A 9,575-nucleotide genomic window follows, 5' to 3' on the forward strand; every position below is an offset into this window, starting at 1 on the left:
GTAATGGAGAAATTTTACTTAACATAATGTATTCCACACTCGTCTATGTTGTATTGTGTTTTCCAAGTCCATTATTTTTCAATACTTCATAATGTTATATTGTGTGAATATCTGTTTAATTGTTGCTGGGCACTGGAGCTGCTTCCATATCTTTACTATTGTGATGAATTCTTGGATGAACATAGACGTTCATATATCTGTGTTGCATCTCTGATTTTTTTTGGGTATATTCCAAGGAGTAGGATTGTTGTTGTTGTTGTTGTTAGGTGCTGTCGAGTATGACTCATAGCAATCCTGTGAACAACTGATCTGAACACTGCCCTATCTTATGCCATCCTCACAGTCCCCGACACACTTGAGCCTATTGCCGCAGATACTGTGCCAAGTAACCTGTCAAATAATATGTCTATTTCCAACTTTTTGAGGAAGCACAATACTGTCTACCATAGTGGCTGTACCATTTTACATTCCCACCAGCACCGGATAAGAGTTTGATCTCTCAAGAGACCATAAACAACATCCAAGTAGATATATGCATAACCATGTTTATTGTGGCTTTGTTCACAATAGCAAGGGGTTGGAAACAGGCTAAGTGCCCATCAACAAACGAATGGGTAGAGAAGCTGTGGTATATTCACTCAATGGAATACTACGCTGCACTGAAAGACAAGGAACTCATGCAATATTATTCAAAATGGGTGACCCTGGAGGACATGATGCTGAGTGAAATATCTCAGTCACAAAGGGACAAATGCTATATGGTGCCACTGTTGTAGAATGAGGCTGACATCGGGGTGGGGGTAAGACTGAGAAAAACTGGATAAATTATGTTTACTGCATTGAAGTCTATGAGGGAGAGAATAGTTTAAAAGTATTTTAGGGCATTATGTTTATCATAGGAGTACAGAACGAGGGTTGCAGAGTGGATTATATTTGCCATGGGGGTGGGGGTGTGTGTGTGGGAATTGTGTACCAATGAAGGAGTTTTTCTTTTGCTTTTCAAGGAGAAAAGCCAAAAGGGTGTGGGGGTGGGGTGGGTGGGGAGAAAAGTGCAACAATGGATGAATGGAATTCCAAAATCTCTGTAGATGTTCATTGAAATAAAAAAAAAAAGTTTGATCTCGCAACATCCTCACCAGAATTTGTCTGCTGTCTTGTTGAACTTTGTTATTTTAGCTGGGGTGAGAAGATATCTCACTGTTTTGATTTGCTTCTCTTTAGTCGCTAGTGATTTTGAGCATTTTTGCCATGAGTCTTTTGGCAATTCGATCGTCTTCTTTGCTGAAGCTTTTATTCATCTCTTGGGCCCATTTTTTGATTAGGTTACTTGACTTTTTCTTGTTAATGAGCTAGCATTTTCTACAAACTGCAGTTATGAGTCCTTTATCGGATATGTAGTTGCCAATTTTTTCCCCCAGTCTGTAGGCTTCCTTTTTACTCTTTTGGGTAAGTTTTTTGATGCACATAAGGATTTAACTTTAGAAGGCCCCATTCACCTATTTTTATCCTTTCCCGGATAGAAGTTTTGACAATTCTGCAGATTTGACCATTTTTTTTTAACAATTTTTCAGCGCAATCCCAGTACAAATACCAATACCATTCTTCAATGAAATGGAAAAGGCAATTTCCAATTTTATCTGGAAAAGAAAGAGACCTTGAATAAGCAAGAGAGTACTGAAAAAAAGAAAGTAGGTAACAGCAGCCAGGAAATCAAGAGGCAAATTGCATTGGGAAAATCAGCTGTGAGGGACCTCTCAAGAGTACTGAAGAGCAGCGACATCAGGCTGGAGACTAAGATGTGCCTGATCCAGGCTATAGTCTTTGCAATTACGTGATACGCATCAGAGAGTTGGACAGTGAATAGGGTTGATAGAGAATTGATGCCTTTGAGCTTTGGTGCTGGAGAAGAGTATTGAATATACCATGGACTGCTAGGAGAACAAACAGGTTTGTCCTGGAGAAGGTGAAGCCGGGATGCTCCTTGGAGTCAAGGATTCTGAAGCTTTGTCTGACATACTTTGGGCATGTTGCAAGGAGGTCCTTGGAGAGGGACATGATGTTTGGCAGAGTGGAGGGACGGCGAAGGAGAGAAAGAACTTCGATGAGACGAATCGATTCTGTGACTGGAGTGGTGGAAATAAGTGCGTTTGAGATGGCTAGGTTGGCACAGGATGGAACAGTGTTTAGAGTTCTTGTACATAGGGTCGCTATGAGTTGCAAATGACTCAATGGCACATAACAATAACAACAGGAGGCATCACACTCCCTAATAGTCAAGACACCATGGTGCTGGTACAACAGACACATAGCTAAATGGAATAAAATTGAAAACCCAGAAATCAACCCCTTTCTACCTGTGTTCAACTCATCTTTGACAAGGATAAAAAAAAATCAAATAAGTGGGAAAATAACAGCCTTTTTAACAATTGTTGCTGGCTAAATCGGATAACTACCTGCAGAAAACAAGCAAAATCCACATCTCACCCATAAACCAACTCAAGGTGGATCAGGAACAAAGGGAGAAAAATAAACTATAAAGGTCATCAGAGAAAAGAAATAGGAACAAATCTAGAAGCTCTTATCTAATATGGCATGATGGTTAGATTTCAAAGAGAAGAAATGGTTTACTAATGGATTACTAAAGAATGCAGTTTGAGTAAAATTATTTGTTTACAGTGGGGTCTGGGACATTGAATACTCTAGAAAGGCTGAGTTCACAGGACAGGGACAAGTGAAAGTAAAGGCCTCAAAGTTTCTAAAGACTCTTAGCCATAATGGAGAAACATTAGTTACTATATTCAGTAAGTAAAAGAATAGGACAGAATAGTCATGGACTGCCAAGAGAACAAACAGGTTTGTCCTGGAGAAAGTGAAACCAGGGTGCTCCTTGAATGCAAGGATGATGAATCTCTGTCTTACATACTATGGGTATGTTGTCAAAGAGGCCAGTCCTTTGAGAAAAATCTCATGACTGGAAATAAATAAATAAAGTTCTTCATTTGACAGAATTATTGTTATGTTCCATTGAGTTGACTACATCTCATAGTGACCCTATCAACAATGGCTCTGAACCTATCCTAAGCCAATCTCTTCCTCTTTTAACATATTTCAGCCCACTGCTACAGTCACTGTGTCAACCCATCTCGTTGAGAGTCTTCCTCTCTTGCACTGACCTTCCACCTTTCCAGTCATGAGATTTTTGCTCTTATGCAATACTATTATGATTCGTTCAGCTCTGCATATTCATAGCTTATATTGGCTGGAATATTTCATTGTCAAGCCAAACATTCTGGGTTTCTAAGGAATGCCAGACATTAAGGTTAGTAGGTTAGATTGTCTCAGAAAAGAAAATATGTTGGGAAACTTGGCTGTTAACAGAGACAACTAGAAGGATACCTACTTGTATTTTATTCACTATGGAAAGGTATTTTACTGTGTGGGTCATAAATTATAGTGAATTCCATTAACAAATGAATGGATAGAAAAACTATGGTATATTCATACAATGGAATACTATGCAGCACTGAAAAACAGTGAACTCATAAAACATTACATAACATGAGGGAGCCTGGAGGACATCATGCTGAGTGAAATATCTCAGTCACAAAAGGACAAATATTGCATGGCACTGCTATTTTAAAGCAGGTCTGACATGGGGAGAGAATAGGCTAAGAGAGGATAGATAATGACCATTGCACTGGAACAGATGAAGAAAAGAACTATTTAAAAGGAATATATGATTGGCATTATATGTACAATAACAACCTAGAGTAAGAGGTATATCATTGCAAAGAGGACTGGGGAAGGGAAAAGTAGGTAATTGTGCAGCAGTGAATGAATATTTTTTTTAACAGAGTGAACTAGGTGCTCACTTTGGCAGCACGTATACTAAAATTGAAACGATACAGAGATTAGCATGGCCCCTGCACAAGGATGACATGCAAATTCGTGAAGTGCTCCATAGTAAAAAAAAAAAAAAAGAAAGAAAGTGAAGTGGGGCGGGGAAGGGTGGAAGAGGAGGTAAAATGTACAACAATGAATGGATGAAATATAACTTCTCTGTAAATGTTTGTTAAAATAACAATTAAAAGAAAGTCTTATTAAAAAAACTCCTCCAGACTCAGGGTGAAGTCTCTCTCAGGGAGGAGTGATAGGGAATGGCAAAGGACACACTGACAAAGAAGATTAATCAGAACTGGCTTTGACAAGCACTGTGGCATTTGGACAAGAACAAACTGGGAGGAGGGTAGAGAGAATAGTGCAACAATGAATGAATGGAAACTCAAAATCTCTGTAAATGTTTATGAAAATTAATAAAATATAATTATAGAAAAAAAAAACCAAACTCCTCCATGAGGGGCAATCTTCTCCTGTGCCAGTCAGATCCGATTTGACGGTACACACACAAAATAATAAAATAAAATATAAAAACTTAAAAAAAACCCTCCTCTAATAAATTATAGCTAACACTGAGACAAAAAAATGAGACTCTCAGAACACTTTATTCTTCTCATGCAAAACCTGTACCTAGACCAAGAAACTTGTCCAAACAGAGCAAGAACACACTACGTGGTTAAAATCAAGAGAGGAGTTCATCAAGGTTGTATTTTTTTTCTCCATACCTACTCAATCTGTTTGCTGAAGAAATCATTTAAGAAGCTAGGCTTTTTTTTCCTCTTTAATTTTTTTAAGCGTGTGTGTGTGTGTGTGTGTGTGTGTGTATACACACCATCAAATAAGATCTGACTGGTACAGGAGGAGATTGCTGCTCCTTTTCCAGCAGAGGATCTGATGGATTTGAAGCACATACCTCTGGAATTGCAGTGCAGCTTCTTGTTACTAGGCCATCAGAGCTCCCTGCAACATATATATATTTTTTACAGTATATTCTTTCCATTTAATCCAACCCATTTATTCATTGTTGCACATTTTCCTCCCTGCTCACCACTCCCCCCAGTTCATTTTTTTCTTGGGAAAAAAATTCTTTCACTGTTATACAATCACTGCCCCCAGTCCACAGTCTACTATGCATTTCTTTTTCTGTAATCTTGTCATGAAAATAATACTCAATCCTATATTCTTTTTAAATAGTTCTCTCCCTCATCTGTTTCAATACAGTATACATTACTTATCCACTCTTTTCTTAGGTTTCCCCCAATCCCTGTCAGTCCTGTTTTACAACAGTGGCACTATGCAATATTTGTCCTTCTGTGACTGAGATATTTTACTCAGCATAATGTCCTCCAGGGTCACCCATTTTGTATAATATTTTATGAGTTCTTTGTTTTTCAGTGCAGTATACTATTCCATTATGTGAATATATCACAGCTTCTCCATCCGTTTGTTGATGGGCACTTGGGTTGTTTCCAACCTTTTGCTATTCTGAACAAAGTGACAATAAACATGGGTGTACATATATCTTGGATGGAAGTTCTGGTTTCTTTAGGGTATGTTCCCAGTAGTGGAATTTCTGGGTCAAATGGTATTTCTATTTGCCACTTTTTTAAAAAGCTCCATACTGCCTTCAATAGTGGTTGCACCATTTTACACTCCCACCAACAGTGAATAAGGGTTCCAGTTTCTCCACAACCTCACCAGCATTTATTAATTGCTGCTCTGTTGAATTTTGCTATTCTTACTGGGGTGAGATATCATCTCATAGTTGTTTTGATTTGCATCTCTCATAGAGGTATGGATTTTGAATATTTTTTCATGTGTTTGTTGGCCATCTGAATGTCTTCTTTGGTAAAGTGTCTGTTCTTATCCTGTGCCCATTTTTCAATTGGGTTGTTTACCTTTATCTTGTTGTGGTGCTCAAATATTCTAGAAATTCTAGATATAAGTATCTTTATCAGACATGTCATTGCCAAATATTGTTCCCCAGTCTGTGGCTTCCCTTTTTACCCAGTTGGAGAAGTTTTTGGATGTGCAAAGGAATTTTATTCTTAGGAGGTCCCATTCATCTATTTTATTCACTCCTGGTTGTAGGTGAAGCTGGACTTTTGAAAGAGAGTGTGGCATCAGGATCAGAGGAAGACTCTTCAACAACCTGCATTATGCAGATGGCATAACCTTGCTTGCTGAAAGTGAAGAGGGACTGAATGCTTGCTGCAGAAGATCAAAAACTAGAACCTTCAATATGAGTTAATCTCAATATCAAGAAAACAAAAATCCTCACCACTGGGCCAATAGCCAGCATCATGATAGATGGAGAAAAGATTGAAGTTGTCAATGATTTCCTCTTACTTGGATCTACAAACAACAACGTTGGCACCAGCAGTCAAGAAATCAAAAGATTATTTGTTAATACAGGGAAAATCTCCTATTAAGGACCACTCCTAGTTCTGAGGAGCAATGATGTCAGTTTAAAAACTAGGGTGCTCCTGCTCCACGTGATGGTCTTTTCAATTATTTGCTGAAATCTAAAAGTTGGTCAATGAATAAAAGAATTGATGTCTTTGAATTATGGTGTTGGAAAAAGAGTACTGAATGTTTTATGGACTGCCCAGAGAACAAATTCTGTCTTGGACAAAGTACAACGAGTATGTTCCTTAGAGGCAGGACACTTTTTTGGACACATTGTTAGGAGGGGCTAGTACTCGGTAAAAGAATTGTTCTTGGAAAGGTGGAGGGTCAGTCAGTTGAGATGAAGACCCTTAACAAAATGAATTAAGACAGTGACTGTAACAGTGGGCTCAAGAATACCAGAGATGATGAAGAGGGCATAGGTTAGGGCAGGGGTCCGATCCATTGTTCACAGGGTCACTATGAGCCATAGTCAACTCAAAAGCACCTAAAAACAACAACATAGTTAGTTAATCATAAGGAGCGTTGGTGGCCTAATCTGTAGGCAATTGCGCTGCTAACCCAAAGGCAGTGTCTCTCAAGTGGTTCAAATCCACTAGGGGCTACAAGGGAGAAATAAAGGCACCCTCTTCCTTTGGGATTCTCAGTAATAGCTGCAGCAAAGTTAGTTATGAATTGGCTCTTACTGAATGGTAAGTAATTTAGTTTGGGGTTTGTTGGAGTTTTGTGGATAGTGCTCCAATCCCAAAGACATGCAGCTCTAATGCACCAGCCGCTCCACAGGAGAAGGATGGGCAATCTCCTCCCATGTAATTTGCTGCTTCTGAAAACATGCTGGAGGGTCAGCTATGGAGTATTTCTAACTCGACAGTACATTAAAACAACAACATATACAATTATTTAACCTTAACAGCCATCAGAGGTGGCAAAATTAACATTGTCACACAGCTAGTGACAGAACTGGAATTCATAGTTTTTCTGTTTTCAACTTCCAACTATCTCAATTACCCTGACACCAAATGACCTCTTAAATGCATCCAACAACAAAAAATATGTGAAGGGTATAAAATGCACTATAAATTAGTTTTTATTTTGCGTGACAGGAAAGAAAAATTATTCATTATGAATTAACCTTTTTTAAAAATAATTTTAATGAGCATTTACAGAGATTTTGGATTTCCATTCATTCATTGCTGCACTTCTCTCCCCACCCATCCCTCCCCCCCACACCATGAATTAACTTTTAAAAACTGAAGACAGGAAGGTAATTTACTCCACCTTTATATCACCATGCACTTTCAGAAATAATTTTTTTCAAGTCCTCTTTAATGATTTATACAATAGTGTTGTTCCTTCTTGTTGTTAAGTGCCTTCAAGTTATAGGCGACTCATAGCGATCCTATGAACGAAAGTCCTGGACACCTGCATAACTTTCGTCCTTTCTCCAGGTTCATAAGATTTCCAGAGGCAAGCTATTATGGAAGTGAATGCCACAACAGCAGCATAGAGAGAGGGCGAGCAGTTGGCCTAGTGGAAAGTCATGCTCCCAAGCCAAAGGTGGGTGACTCTACTCCGCGGCCCTCAGGCGTGCTTTTAATTGTTTTTGGTGAAACATTCTTCTACATTGTGTAACCCTCATATGTCCACTTGCTGTACAGCAGTAACTTGTGGTTGCTGTGAAGCCAAACACTGTGACACCGATGAGTCAAATGTGAGAATGGTTACCCATGGGGCTAGTGTTTGGTGGAGCTCCCCAATTAAAACAAGCCTGGAAACAGACATGGCATCCACTTCCATAATAGCTTGCCTCTGGAAACCCTATGAACCTGGAGAAAGGACGAAAGTTATACAGGTGTCCAGGACTTTTGTTCATAGGGTCGCGCTATGAGTCACCTACAACTCGACGGTACTTAACAACAACAACATTGTTCCTAGAATGTATCCCACCTATATTTAAAAAATTATCTCAAGAATAGATTTGAGGGGAGCTCTGGTGGCCTAGTGGCAAGTAGCTGCAACTACAATCCCAAAGGCACACGGTTCGAATCCATCAGATGCTCTGCCGGAAAAAGGAGGAACAATCTCCTCCTGTACCAGTCAGATCTGATTTGACGGTACACTCACACAAAAATTAAAAAAAATAAAATAAAATAAAAATAAAAAATAAAAAAATAAGAAGAATAGATTTGAAGCACTGAACAAAAAAGACCAAAGACCAAACTACAGAATGACATCAAGGAGGGAGCTCTGGTGGCCTAGTGGCAAGAAGCTGCACTGTAATACCAAAGGCATGAGTTTGAATCCACCAGATGCTCTGCTAGAGAAGGAGGGGCAACTTCCTCCTGCTCAGTCAGATCTGATTTGACGGTACACAACAAGAAAATAAATATATAAATAAGTAAAATCTTAAAAAAAAATAGAATAACATCAAGAACATTATACATTGGTCATTTGATAAAGGAAAAATAATCACTAAATTAGGAAAGTGAGACCTGAATGGATGTCATGAAAGACTGAAACTTGCTCTAGAATGTAGAGAGGCTAATATAATGAAAAGAGCTAATATATTTCAAAAGGCAGCTTGAAAACATAAAGTATTATAATGAAATGTACAAAGATCTGGCATTAGAGAAACAAAAGGGAAGAAAACACTTAGCATTTGTTAAATTAAAAGGATGAAAGAATAAAACCATACAAGCCTCAAGTTGCCAACACTGTAGTTGTCCATATATCCTATGGACAATATCTGAATGATACAGGAAGCATCAAAAGTTGATAGAAGGAATACAGAGTCACTGTACAAAAAAGAATTGGTCAGCACTGAATCATTCCAGGAAGCAGCATACGATACTGAAGACACTAGGGAAAAAAAAAAGAACTCCAGGAATTGGATTGATGGAATACCATTGAGATGTTTCAATAAACAGATGCAGCACTAAATGTGCTCATTAGTCTATCCCAAGATACTTGGAAGATGTGTGTGTGTGTGTGTGTGTGTGTGTGTGTGTGTGTGTGTGTGTGTGAATAGGCAAAATGCAATGAGGACTGGTTGGTGTACGGCACTGATCAACAGTAATTAATCATATAAAACACAATGTATGGTGAGCTCTGGTGGCCTAGTGGCAAGAAGGTGTACTGCAATCCCAGAGGTGCACGGTTCAAATCCACCAGATGCTCTGCTGGAGGAGGAGGAACAATCTCTTCCTGTACCAGTCAGATCTGATTTGACGGTATACACTCACACACAAATAATAAAATAAAATTTAAAA

The sequence above is a fragment of the Elephantulus edwardii genome, unplaced genomic scaffold (genome assembly GCF_000299155.1).
Source record: "Elephantulus edwardii isolate Elephantulus edwardi_28Jun2011 unplaced genomic scaffold, EleEdw1.0 scaffold00116, whole genome shotgun sequence".
Classification (NCBI taxonomy): Eukaryota; Metazoa; Chordata; class Mammalia; order Macroscelidea; family Macroscelididae; genus Elephantulus; species Elephantulus edwardii.